Source organism: Mesoplodon mirus, assembly GCF_964341445.2.
Source record: "Mesoplodon mirus genome assembly, chromosome: 4".
Lineage (NCBI taxonomy): Eukaryota > Metazoa > Chordata > Mammalia > Artiodactyla > Ziphiidae > Mesoplodon > Mesoplodon mirus.
The window spans coordinates 9358388-9373110 of NC_138979.1; the positions used below are offsets into that span (position 1 = coordinate 9358388).

The following is a 14723-nucleotide window of genomic DNA, read 5'->3' on the forward strand; positions in this document are numbered from 1 at the left end:
AGTCCGCCTGCCAATGCAGGGGACACGGGTTCATGTCCCAGTCCGGGAAGATCCCACATGCTGCAGAGCAGCTGGGCCCGTGATCCATGGCCGCTGAGCCCGCGCATCTGGAGTCTATGCTCTGCAATGGGAGAGGCCACAACAGTGAGAGGCCCACGTACCGCCAAAAAAAAAAAAAAAAAAACTTAAAAAAAAAAGACAATATTGTTTCATAATAGGAGAGAGAGGTCATTAACTAACTCCCCCCAAAGAAAAAGAAAAAGAAAAAGCAGAGTAAGGTGAATACTAGATCACTCCACGCAAGGTGAGTGCTAGATTACTACATATACAGCAAAGGCTGTGAGATCACGGGAGATGCTACTTAATTTCAAAAGTGTTTAAAGACATGTTCATGGAAGGCATAACACTGAATTTTCTGAGCTAAGTTTCAGGTCGGGATAGGCAATTCCATGTGGTCAGATGGTTTTAATAAATGCAAGTTAAAAAGTATGGCTATGATTATGAAACAATGAATTCCATGTGACTGTGACACTGAGAACTGGTTTGAACATGGAAGAGAAGACTGGGGGTGAAGGAAAGGCATGTGCATGTGGACTGGTAATTGGTGTCTACAATGTGCCAAGCATCATAATTTTCTTTCTAAGCCATGAAGAGATTCTAGAGATTTCTGAGTAGACAAGAGACATAATCAGATATTTATGTTTCAGAAAAGTTAATTACAGCAAAATGTAGGAAATATTGGAAGAGAAGAAATAAAGATTGTATGGTGAACTTAGAAATAAAATTTTTTTATTGAAGTATGGTTGATTTACAGTATTGCTTTAGTTTCAGGTGTAGAGCAGAATGATTCAGTTTTGTTTTTCATTTTTTGCAGATTATATTCCATTATATGTTAGTACAAGATACTGGGTATAATCCCCTGTGCTATACAGTAAATCCTTATTGCTTATCTATTTTATGAATAGTAGTTTGTATCTGTTAATCCCATACTTCTAATTTGTCCCTCCTCCCTCATTCCTTTCCCCTTTGGAAATCATAAAGTTTGTTTTCTATGTCTGTGAGTCTGTTTCTGTTTTGTATATAGGTTCATTTGTATTATACGTTAGATTCCATATATAAGTGATGTCAAACAGTATTTGTTTTTCTCTGTATGACTTATTTCACTCAGCATAATATTCTCTAGGTCTATCCATGTTGCTGCAAATGGCAATATTTCATTCTTTTTTATGGATGAGTAATGTTCCATTGTGTGTATATACACACACAATCTTCTTAAGACCATTGTTTGTTGGAGTGCACTTGGGTTGCTTCCATGTCTTCATTATTGTAAACAATGCTGCTATGAACACTGGGGTCCATGTATCTTTTGAAACTAGAGTTTTCATAGTTTCTGGATATATACCAAGGAGTGATATTGCTGGACCACATGGTAGCTCTATTTTTAGTTTTTTAAGGAACCTCCATACTGTTCTCCATAGTGGCTGTATCAATTTACATTCCCACCAGCAGTGTAGGAGGGTTCCCTTTTCTCCACACCCTCCACTGCATTTATTATTTGTAGACTTTTTGATGATAGCCATTCTGACTGGTGGAGGTGATAACCTCATTGCTGCTATGAACCATTTAGTAAGGTACTTTTTATTTATTTACTTAGAGCATATGCACTAGTTTTTCTTGAATATGTTTAGTTATAATATCTGTCAAGCAGTTTTTGAATGAGCGTGTAGCAGTCTGCATTCCCACAACTAGTATATGAGAGTTTGGTTGCTCCATATTCTTGACAACACATAGTTTTGTCCATCTTTTTAATTTTAGCCATTGTAATGGATAGTCATGTCTCAGTGTGGTCTTAATTTTAATTTTCCTTTATGTTACATTAATTTTCTTATAGTTTACATGTTATTATCCATCATTTAACTTTCAATCTATATATGTTCTTAAGTGAGTCTCTTATAAAAAGTATAAGAGACTTGTACTCGACTTACACTCACAGGAGTTCCTCACCTCGCAGCTGCACAACCTGGAGGAGTGGCTGCGCCTGGGCCTGGCCTAGTGCGAGCAGAGCAAGAAACTCCTCACCAAGCAGGCCAGTGAGATCAAGTTACTCAAGGAAGAGTGTAAACGCAAGAAAAAGTTGATTTCCACCCAGCAGCTGATGACTGAGGCCAAAGCCAGGTATTACCAGTGCCGTTTTTGTGACAAGGTCTTTATGAACCAAGCTTTTCTACAAAGTCATATTCAGTGCTGCCACCCTGAAGATTCTCATCTTGCAGAGTATAAGACAAGGGTACAGACTGAGAAGCTCCAGAATGAGACCGACATGTTGAAGGAGCTCACCAAGTCTCAGCTAGAGGCTTCACAGCATGCCCATGCAGTCAGATTCTCTAAGGAATATGAAATGTAGAAAACAAAAGAGGAAGAATTTCTGAAGTTATTCGATAGATGGAAAGAAGAAAAGGAGAAACTAGTTGATGAAATGGAAAAAGTCAGGGAAATGTTTATGATGGAGTTTAAAGAAACTTCTAAGAATTCAGCATTAGAATATCAATTGTCAGAAGTCCAACATGCAGATCAAGTCAGGCACAGGCCCATTAAAAGATGCAAATGAGTTTAAAGAAGAATGTCCTCAGCAACCCCAGGATTTCCAAAATGTGATGCAACTTCCTCATAGTCAGGAAAGCAAGTGGACAGCTTGAGTTCAGGCTCTTCATCAAGAACACAAGAAAGAGAAGAGCCGGCTCCTGTCACATATAGAGAAACTTCGAAGCCTAATGATAGATGATCTAAATGCAAGTAATGTATTCTACAAGAAAAGGATAGAAGAGCTAGGGAAGAGGCTTCAGGAGCAGAAAGAGCTGATCATCACTCAGAGACAAAAGATTAAAGAGTTTACCAGTAAACCATTAAACAGTGTCAGTGAAGCCAGAGGGAATCCTTTAACCTGGCAAACCTTTGAATCTAAGCCAACTACCCCAACGGTACCTATGAATACCCCAGCACCACAGACTTTGGATGCTAAGTCAAGTCTAACAATGGCACATGAACAGGCATTCTCACTGCACATACTGGAACCAACAGAAGAACTTTCAGAAGAAGAAAAAGGAAAGGAAAATGCACAGAAATTAAATAACAAGATACATTTAAGGAAAACTGAAGAATAACCCTTCCCTCGCTAAGGAAATAAGAACAGTCTTGGAGGAGAGTTTGGTGGAGTAACTGGAAACCTTGGGGATTAATGCAGATATATGTGGTATTCCAAGTGACCACTTGAATAGAGTGCTAAGAACCATAGTATCAGCAAGACATGAGCGGGAATGACAAGTACCTTACATTCAGCAAATTCGTGAATTCCTTGAACGTCAGGTCACCTGTAAAACTGAGGAGAGAACACTACTGTCCACAGACAGGTATAGTGCTTTTCAAGTGGACACCCTTTCAACTGGAGAAATACCCAAAGCAATACATCTTCCTCCCAAAAGCAGACAGTTGGTTAGACAAAGACCTGTTTTTACTGATAGGACATCTGTTCCAAAAGTTAAGAAAAATATCACAGAAGATCATTTTCCCAGAAAGTCTTCAACTACTGCGACCCCTCCCTTCAGTTCAGAGGAAGAGCTGGATGATGAGGACCTCATCCAGGCCTATGCCTCGCCAGACTTACTTCCTGTGCTGTCATCTAAAAGCAACAAGAGTAGCTTTGGAAGGAGCACTGTCAAAAGTGACACTGACTGGACTAAGTGAACTTGAGGACTCTGATATTTCTCCCAAGCCCACAGGAACCTCCATTAAAACATTAACTGGAAAAGTTGAAAAGACAGTTTCAAATCACAGAAATGTGAATAAGCCAGTTGGTGGGCTTAATGTTGCTGAGGCGTTCATCAAAAAAGAACAAAAAGGGGCTTCCCTGGTGGCGCAGTGGTTGAGAGTCCGCCTGCCGATGCAGGGGACACGGGTTCGTGCCCCGGTCCGGGAGGATCCCACATGCTGCGGAGCGGCTGGGCCCGTGAGCCATGGCCGCTGGGCCTGCGCGTCCGGAGCCTGTGCTCCGCAACGGGAGAGGCCACAGCAGTGAGAGGCCCACGTAACGCCAAAAAAAAAAAAAAAAAAAAAGAAGATCTAAAGTGTGCAGATGTGGACGATGATGACTGGGACATATCATCCTTAGAGGAAGAGAAATCTTTGGGGAGAAAAATTGGATGAGAACAGAAGGAACCTCCACCTGTGAAGAATGAGTCAAATTCTACTTAAGTGCCAAGTGCCTGGGGTGCAACTAACCTGAAAGGGCCAAAGTGAGAAGGACCTCAGGATGAATCCAGCACACTGAAAAGCAGCTTAGTAACCAAGACTGATTGGAGTGACTCTTCAGATGTGTAACTGTCACCCCAGGCATCAGGAGGCCCTTCCAGACGCCAGCAGTATTGCAGGATCACAGTATTTCAGTACTGCCTACACGACTCTAATGCTCCTGCTTGGCAGTATCTCCTACAATAACAAGGAAGCTGACTCTCAAAGAACAAGAATCCCTTTAGTGGCACCTAATGTGGTTATTAAAAAACAAATTGTCAACAGTATTTTGAAGGATATAAAGGTGTTTAAGACTGCTACTGCTTAAAAATAATGTGTCACTGAAGTCATAAAAAGCTTTTCTTCAGAACGGTACTCTAGTGTTTAAGTGTATTTTTTTCAACTAATTTTTAAGTGAATTTTAAAAAAACTTATAGCAGGTTTTGGTTTGAATTAAAACCTTTTCTTATATCTTTCTTATGTATGTTGTCACGTTGGAAGTGTTTTATTATAAAGTTCTGTTAGTATCCTTAAAATTGAATTAGTGGAATCAGTGAAATCTTAAGAGTAGATTGCTTATTTTTCATATAGAAGTAAGTTTAGAGTTATAAAAATATAGCTAGGCCCATGTTAGATAACTACATTTTCCAGAAGTACTTTTAACATATGCAGCTTTGAGCCATTGTAAGCATGTTGTTTTATTTTAGAACTTTAAATACTTTAAAAACTTTCTGTGGCATCATCTTTACCTTGGATATGTTATGAATAAAATGTAGCCAGTTTAAACGTCAGTTAATTTATCATACTATGAACAGAAGAGATTGAGTCAATACTGAATTCATATATGTCTGTATTTTTCACTTTCTAAAAATGCCCAATCCATATTCTAAAATACCTCAAAACGAAGTTAGTTTTATTCTTAACAATGACATTGTCAACAGTCAAAAAGTTCATATAAACTGTTTTCTGAATTTTTTATACTTTGTGGTACTATATGTACTCTGTTTCCCAAAAAAAGTAACATTTTAACTAAGTGGTTTGTTGGATTTTGTATCTTTCTTCATTTTGTCAACCTTTCAAGTAAAACCCTCCATGTACAAAAAGAAAAAGTATAAAAATTAGGTCTTTTTCAATCTAATGAAAATCACTCTAGTTGGAGAATTTGGTCCATTTATATTTAAAATAATTACTGATTTGGCTGAAATTAAGTCTGCTATCTTGTTATCTGGCTATCCCATCTGTTCTTTGTTTATCTTTTTCTATCTTCTTTTAATCAACTTTTTATTATTCCCTTTTACCTTCTTTTTTTTTTTTTGCTGTACACGGGCCTCTCACTGTTGTGGCCTCTCCTGTTGCGGAGCACAGGCTCTGGATGTGCAGACTCAGCGGCCATGGCTCACGGGCCCAGCCGCTCCGTGGCATGTGGGATCTTCCCGGACCAGGGCACGAACCTGCGTCCCCTGCATCAGCAGGCGGACTCTCAACGACTGCGCCACCAGAGAAGCCCCCCTTTTACCTTCTTTATTGGCTTTTTAACTATATATTTTTGTAGTATATTTCTGGTGGTTAGCAATTTGCAGCTTCATGAATAATGTAAGACTTTTAATATTATTTTATATACCCTTCAATCTTTTCCTATTAATATTGCCATATATTTTACTTCTACATATACTATAAATCCTTCAACATATTGATATCACTAATTGCTTTAAAACGTTAGTAACCTTTTTTGTTTTTTAACATGCATTTCTATCCTTGTGGAGAACTAGCAGGTAGGCAGGGAGAACTAACTCTGTTCTGCATATAGGGATTCTATGAATTCCAAGGCTATGAGTGATCTTTCTTGACAGAAACAAATTTCCTCCACCCGTGAAAGGCCTGCTTCTCTGCCAGCACAGTCTCAGACTTGGCAACACTCCTAGCTGTCCTAGACTGCTGACCCTCTTGGAAGGGCTTGTTTTTCCCTGGAATTTATTTCCTTTAGATCTCTTTGCATCCAAAGCTCTTCAGTGTGTTGAAAAAATATGATGTTTTTAGTCTATCTTTTTTATTTTTTACAGTAGGAACAATGTAATAGGATGTGGACACATAAATGTTTTATATAAACTTTTTTTTTTTTTTTTTTGCGGTACGCAGGCCTCTCACTGTTGTGGCCTCTCCCGTTGCGGAGCACAGGCTCCAAACGTGCAGGCTCAGCGGCCATGGCTCACGGGTCCAGCCGCTCCACAGCATGTGGGATCCTTCCAGACCGGGGCACGAACCCGTGTCCCCTGCATCGGCAGGCGGACTCTCAACCACTGTGCCACCAGGGAAGCTGTATATAAACTATTTATATCATGACTTTTAAGCAAAATATTCAAGTAATATTGAATTCTGTCAAAATATTATTATTAGTTATGAAGGAGACATGGTAACTTCATAAAAAACTCCAAGTTTAGTGTTATATTCAAGATACACAATGTATAGTCATTTATCAGAATGTTTATGTTATTACCATAAGGAATAAATGTTGTATGTCCACAAATGTCTCAAAATTCTTCTTAGGATAGAATATGGTAACATATGTAAAATGCTTTGCAAATTATACAAGCTTTGTGCATGCAAATTATTATAATGAACTACAATAAAATGCTAATTACTTTTGGAAATGAGGATAGATATGACATAGGAGGTCTTTATGGGACTGAAGATTTTATATATAAATACACACATACACAGTTGACCCTTGAACAATGTGGGGTTTAGAGGTGCCAACCCTCTGCAAAGCTGAAAATCCATGTATAACTTTACAATCAGCCCTCATATTCGAGGTTCTACATTCATGGATTCAACCAACCAGGGTCATGTAGTACTATAACATGTATTTACTTTAAAAAATCCACATATAAATGGACCTGTACAGTTCAAACCCATATTGTTCTATATATAGAGACAGAGAGAGAGAAAGAGAAACAGAGACAGAGATAGAGAGACTGAGGCAGAGGAAAGAATAGTTACTATGTCCCAGGCATTGATTTATGCTTGTTACACAAACTAATTCACCCTTACCACAGTCTGATCTCAGAGATAGGCACCATTATTTTCCCCATTTTACAAATAAGAAAAATGAACACAGGTAACTTATGCAACTTGCCTAAGATCAGATAACTAGAAACTGAGAAAAAGGATTTAATCTAACTGTAGAGCTATCTCTATTAATCATTCTGCTATACTTTCTAAAGTTCTTTCTGGCTCTGAGAGCCTATGATTTTATAATGAAAAACAAAATAAGTTAACCTAAGATATTAAAAAAATCCTTTATTGAGTATAAAAGGTGAGAAATGAAGGGAGAGAAAGAAACAAGAGAAGGGATTCCCTATAACTGTTAATGCTAAAGGCACATAAACACACACAAAACACACACACAAGTGCACACACACACACACACACTCCAAGTCATGATCAAAATGAAATTTTCATTTCATCTGAATCCTTCCAATTACAGCTTGAATATCCCTGAAGGCCACACCTGAGAACAACACTTTAAAAAAAAAAAGGACAGTACCTACACAAATATGTACTTTGTACATAAACAAGGTATATAGTTCTTTTTATTAAAATAGAGACATAAAATTAAAAAGAAAAACACAGCAGGGTCCTCAGGAGGATCTTGAGCTGATATTTAGGATTCAAATTATACACAGAGCTATAAGACATTTGAAATGAGTAAAGAAACCAGATAAATGAAACATTAAACCTTTTAAAAGACGCAGTTTAAGAAATCAGGGCCAGGGTTTCCCTGGTGGTGCAGTGGTTGAGAGTCCGCCTGCCGATGCAGGGGACACGGGTTCGTGCCCCGGTCCGGGAAGATCCCACATGCCGTGGAGCGGCTAGTCCCATGAGCCACGGCCACTGAGCCTGCGCGTCCGGATGCTGTGCTCCATGACGGGAGAGGCCACAACAGTGAGAGGCCCGCGTACCGCAAAAAAAAAAAAACAAAAAAAACCCCCCAAGAAATCAGGGCCAGTTTGTCTAGGGTACCATATTAAGTATAGAATCTGTTATTGCCATCAAGACAATTACACTGAGAATACTCTAGTTATTCTTCATCTTTCATGAAGGAATATGACATGAATTGTTTAGGTCAAATTTCAGGAAGATTTGTTTAACAGTAGAGTAAGCTACCAAAAAATTTTGTGAATTTATACGCAGTTGTCCTGCCTGATCCATAAAGACAAAATATGGGTGAGCAGATAGGAGCTCAGTTTTGCAATGAGTTATCAGAGACCACAGATACAATAAATAAAGATGGACAGATGTGGAAAAAGGACAAACGCATGCTCAGTTATTATTACCTTTGAATTGAAAGGCTAAAAACATCTTAATTCACAAGACTTTATGATTAACTTAAATTATTAAAAATGATCATTTTTTTTCCCCTCGGGTTAGTGGCTCAGTGTTTGCCCTAAAAATTTTCAAACTCCCCATTATAGTGTAAAAGTTCTACTGATATGTGAAGTTACTACATTCACTCAGGCCTAACCAGGAACACAAAGGTAAAAGAAAGAACTAGCTGTAGCTCTGCATAATAAATGAAGAGGAATATCAAGTTAACACGAGAGGTTTGGAGTGGGAACATGGCAGACCTAGATGCGGAGACGAAAATGGGAGAAAGGTCTAGATAAGAAATTCCAAGAATACACCGTTAGAATCGGGCTGGAGAAATTCCTTCCGATGGGAATAAATGAGGAAATTCAGGACAGTGGTGGCAAAATATGTATGTACCTATGAATGTGTGTAAGAATATTTTGCTACCCTCGTTTGATATAATTCTCTCATCTCCTCCACGTAACAGCCTTGAATGAATGGTGCTTGGGGTGTGATGGGAGCAGAAATGAACTCCCTGCCAGAGAGAACTGAGGTGGAAAAAATTCAGGTTGCTCTGGGGCAGAGAGAGGAAGAGCATTCTTTCCCTTACTCCCCAGTGCCTTACAAATATATTGTTATTCTGAAAGCAAATGCATTAGGCATATAAAATTTCTGGTACGGGTTGGGTTTTGTAGGGAGCATTCCTGCTATCCACAGGAATTAAAACTCAGTATACTTGTCCCTGCCCTGTCCCCTGCCCTGTAGTGGACAGTTAGGTGTGTAGGAGATACACATTTTTGCTTGAATAAAGGAAAAGCACAGGGATAAGAATATGAAGTTTATGGTTTTAATTGTCAGTTCTTGCTGTTAATACACACTAACTTTTTATAAACATATAATTTGTTAGGGCCACAGTCTCCTTGACTGTAGAATAAAATATTTTAAACTTAGAATTTATTTATTTATTTATTATTATTATTTTTTTGCGGTACGCAGGCCTCTCACTGCTGTGGCCTCTCCCGTTGCGGAGCACAGGCTCCAGACGCGCAGGCTCAGCGGCCATGGCTCACGGGCCCAGCCGCTCCGCGGCATGTGGGATCTTCCTGGACCGGGGCACGAACCCGTGTCCCCTGCATCAGCAGGCGGACTCTCAACCACTGAGCCACCAGGGAAGCCCTAAACTTAGAATTTAAAAGATGGCTTTATATGCATGTCAATTTGACCTTCAAAATAACCTTTGGAGTTGTGCGAATCCCCCCAGAACAGGTTATCATTAGCCCATTGTACAGATGTGAAATCATATCTGGGAAGCTAAGAGATTTGAGCATATTCCAGAGCTCATATGAAATAGGGCTGGGAAGGCTAGGACTCTTCACTCCTGGTTTTCTGATTATAAGTCCACTTTTGTTTATGCATTGCCCAATTTCTCTGCACTCTTTAAAATTTACCTAGTGCTACCACACAGAGAATTGCTGCTAGCAAGTTCAGTTAATTAAACAGGTTTTGTAATTCCATTGAGAAGTTCTAACAGTAATTGAAGATTTTATATTTCCATTCAAGTCTCCATTTATTCTATAAAAATAATTATATTGAAAACATACCAGGTTTTCATGAACCATTCTTAATCTACTCTTTGCTCCTTATCATTGCCACTTACCTACCACGACTTGACTGCCTTAAAAATCTACATGCTACCTTATGTGTGTATTCCTTTGCACACACTATGCTTTCCATCACAAAAGGTCTTCTCCTGATTCAGGTGAATTCTTATTATCCAAAACTGACCTGAATATCAATCCCCACAGAAGCCCTTTCTAATCTTAGTGATTGCTGGAAAAGTCAACCATTCCCTCATCTGAGCTGCTATTTTATCTGAAGCAAAATTCTGTTCTTGACCTTAATATATGGTACCTTATTTGCCTATAGGTCTGGTTTTGTGAGCAGGGACCATACTGTATCCTCAAAACTTGGAGTAGTACATTAGTGAAGGGCTCCTACTGGAGTCTCAATAAATGTTTATTAAATTGAATTGAATTGAAATACTCCAGATTTTAGCATAGAAGTTAAAATTCTCATATTCCAGTAATATTCAAATAAGAACCTTTACTGAGTCAGCAACATATACTATCATGACACATACTGCAAAATGATGTTATGATTTAAACTTGAATTACAAATTAAACTCAAATTTTAAAAGTACTTGTTTCATCATAATTCAGGGATTCCACAATAGCCCCAATATGTAGGACATTTTAGATGAATAGTACAGAGAAGCTTCAGAACACTTTAACCTATTCAACTTGTCACAGATCCAGTAAGTGTTTCTCAACCCTTCTCAAAACAAAAGGTTGTGTGGTCTTAGTGCTGAAGATGATAAATATATGCAGAAAACACGGGCAAAGTAGGACGGTGCTCTAGCTCTGTCTTTCCACTGACCCATCTCTCAGCAATTTTCACCACCAGACAGAAGGAAGCACCTCTGCCTGTTTCCTTTCCCTGTATAAACAGTGCATGGAAGGAGTCCCTTACCTTCTCTGCTGTGTCACTTTTTTTTTCAGCTCAATTTGTCTAATTAGAATCATTGAGAAGAAATGTAAAGTTTTCATAAAATAGAGGCATAAGTCTCATAGGTGTGAGCAAAACAGAACAAAATCTATGTATATTCAAATTTTTTATACTAGGAAGACCTTATTGTAATAAAAATGATGCTTGTCAAGTCTTGATCTTAAGGAAATTTTTCATCTTGGGTCTAGGACAAGAGATTATGTGATGGTTCTGAGATTATCCTCGTGGCTCTGTCCAGGTCTCCCCAACATGGAGAGCACTGCCGGGGTGGGAGCCCCAGCCTCAGCCAATTCACGGAAACAGCTTTTCACTCAATGGTATATATCGGTAAGTAAACATAGACACACACGCACACACTATATTTTATCATTTCCAGAGGCTTTTTCTAGTCATAGTTACAGTGGTGTTGTTCAAAGTTTACTGGGCAGGGAACACACATGGTTACCTTTTCAACCTTTCTAATTTTTATTGGATCCTAAGCTCCCACATCTTGGCCTTCAGGCATTTTTCTTGATAAAGCCCTCCTACCTTCCAGTCCAACAAAGACCAAAGACTTTGGATATGAATTTTTTAAAGTAACCACTGGAGAAGAGGCTTCATTTACATTGGCCCAACCAGCAATCTGTGGAAGTTCACGCGAATTGCTCAGAGACAACGTCCTGCCTTTTACCTTGCGGTCACGAGTTTGAGTCAAGCAGAGATTAACAGTGTCCAAGGGTTGTTATCATCTGGTGATCACTTGGGAGCTGAGATGAAATAAATTGCTAGTATCTTGCACTACTTGCTGAGGTTGCCTGGTTCAGGCTATTTGGGGGACCAGAGCCAAATCTTAGCTGCAGTGGGTACTCTAAATAGAAGTCTCTGTGCAAAGAGCAAATTCTAAATAAACCACATATTATACTTCTTCTTGCATTAATGGAAGATATCCTCTCAGACAAGGTTGGAAGTAAGCTGGGGAGCTGGGAGTGTGGGAAATGGGCAAAGTCTGCTATTCAAGACGAAAGGCCTCTAAGTATTTAAATTTAAATTCTATCCTGGGTCCTCTACAGGAGATAAAAGACCATATGATCTTGAATTCCTCTCCTGGATAGCACAGTCTGACTCAGTCAGAAGGTCCCACCTCCCTTATCTATTGTTTCATCCACTTTGACAGTCATCAAACTTTAAGGAAAATGGAAAACTTTTCAACAGAAAAATTTGGGAACCTAGGCATGGCTGGTATGTGCACAAGCATTTACATATGTGCAGAGAGAGAAGAGAGAACCAATTCACATTAAATTTTCTGAATGTTTAATTAGGGCCAGATAATATTTTGTTATTATTGTTATTGTTTTATTTTGATTAAAGAAGCTTTTGGGTCTGAATCATTAAAGTATTTGCCTATATCTTCTACTTGACATTTCATGCATAGACACTATTAAAATAAATCTTGTCTACTTCATTTATTAATTTAATGTGTTACACATAAACTGACTCGTGGATAATAATTCAAATTAGGCCTAACTAGGTAGAACTTAGAAATAAAAGGGACTTCTAAGATTACTTTGTTTAAAGAAAATTCAAGGTTTCTAAAAGTTAAGGGTAGATTGAAATTTTACAGGACTGCCATTCGTCCAGTTGTTACCAAGAACTACAAAAGTTTCCATCTCCAAGTTCATCCTTCATTAGCAACCTATACTTCATAAAAACTAATGGCTCTTAATTTTGGGTGGTTACAAGCGCTTTTGGGAATTTGGTGAAAGCTATGGATCTTCTGCCAGAAAAAATACACTTAACACACAAACCAAAGAAATTTTCACCCAACTGAGGGAATTCCCCCATCTTCTAAACTCTATCCATGGACAACCATCCCCAAAAGGGTACTTGAACCACAGGTTAAGAATTCCTGAAAACGATATCAGCTCAGGCAACTTCCAGTAAGAGTACATACTCCACATCTTTATCAATACATATGAAGAAAAGAAAAAAAGGCGAGAAAGCAATGTGCTCTCTTAAAATGGGCAGAAATCAAGATTACTGGTTTAAGTAACCCAATTATTTGTCCTTGAAAATGGTGAATACATGTTTGTACCAAGTTTTCCATTTCTCCTCCGTCTCAAAATTAGAGGGCCTTAGAGTATGACCAATTTTAAGACCAAACAAGGCTATGATTTTGGTAAAAGATAACTAACAGACTGAGTTCTTGTAAGCCTTCTAAAGCTTCAAGTGGCCAACTCAGATGAAAACTAAAAATATAATCAACTTAATCAGCAAGAGCTGTTGAAAAATGAATTTCAGTTAGAGGCTTGGATCAATTTAAAATTTAAAAAATTAATGTGATTCTTCTGTCCAAAATTACATTTCATTTTAGACATATATTATGTCTATACGTTAGACATATGTCTATACGTTAGACATATATGTTGGACATATAAATATATATATATATATATATATATATATATATATATATATATATAAAATTGCCCAAAATATCTGCCTCCCATTAAAAAAAAAAAAAAAAAACCTTACCACTTCCACAGCAGGAAGAATGAATGAAAATTTCCAACCAAGCATAACTCAAAAGTTATCAAATTTGTTTAGATTAGTGGCCAAGAAGGACTCAGGGGAAAGCTTTACATGTGCACCCTTAGAGTTCAAAACTCTAACTCAAAATTCATTTTAGACCATTTCGTTACTCAGTCGTCAAAACGTACCTCAACCCGGAGTATCTCGCTGCTCCACGCACCAGCAGGCAAGGCCTCGAGTTGGAACCGGAAGCCACTACCAGCCAGCCGCCCGAACCCTCGGCCCCGGGGGAGTGACTTCCGGGGCGCCGGGTGGGTGCACTTCCGGGACTCCGGACGGTGCCGGCTGTGCCTCATGTCCCCAGCACGCTCGGTTCCGGGGAGCTAGCCCAGGCCCGGCGCCGGAGGCAGGGGTTACACCAGGTCGTGGGCTCTAAGGACAAGCCTGTTTCAGTTCCCGCGTCTTTCACCACAAGAAGTTTGAGGGAGGAAATTTGGACTTCGGAGTCGGCCCAGCATGGGGCTGCAGTCCAGGCCTGCGGCGAGAAGAGCGCCCGGGTCGCCCTTGACTGAGGGGAGTCGTTGCCTCCCGGCGTTGTTAACGCTCACAGCCCCGTCAGATCCTCGTAAAGAACAGGTATGTGGTGGGAAAAGGAGCACGCTGACCGCGGGCTCCCGGGCCTCCCTGCATCCGCGAGGAGGCGCACTGCCCGGTGGACCACGCGGCGCCAGGTGCGGCCTGGAACCTGGCTCGGGGCGCCGTGGGTTCGAGGCCGACTTCTGGGGCTGGTGCATGTGGGCGGCATGGGTTGGGGGGTCGTGCTCTCGATGTCCCACGCAGCTGGTCTATGAGCTGCCTCTCAGCCACCCCAGTGACTCCCGGCCGCGCTTGGTACTCTCTCTGCACTCTGCATTCGCAGAATGACCTTGGCCCAGGGATGCCAGCCCTGGGGTTTGGGAGTCTTCCGCTTAGGGTGAAAGGTGGGGATGGAGAATGGGAACACGGTGCACTTGGCACAT

The 14723-nt window shown here is 39.8% G+C and overlaps 1 pseudogene across 1 annotated transcript; it reads left to right on the top strand.

Moving 5' to 3' along the window:
- The first annotated feature begins 549 nt into the window (after positions 1-549).
- On the top strand, positions 550-14140 carry LOC309802290 (cilium assembly protein DZIP1-like; annotated as a pseudogene). Its single transcript has 6 exons — positions 550-597; positions 1961-3918; positions 4387-4588; positions 11385-11523; positions 11698-11879; positions 13862-14140. The product of its transcript is annotated as a cilium assembly protein DZIP1-like (transcript).
- The last annotated feature ends 583 nt before the right edge of the window (positions 14141-14723 follow it).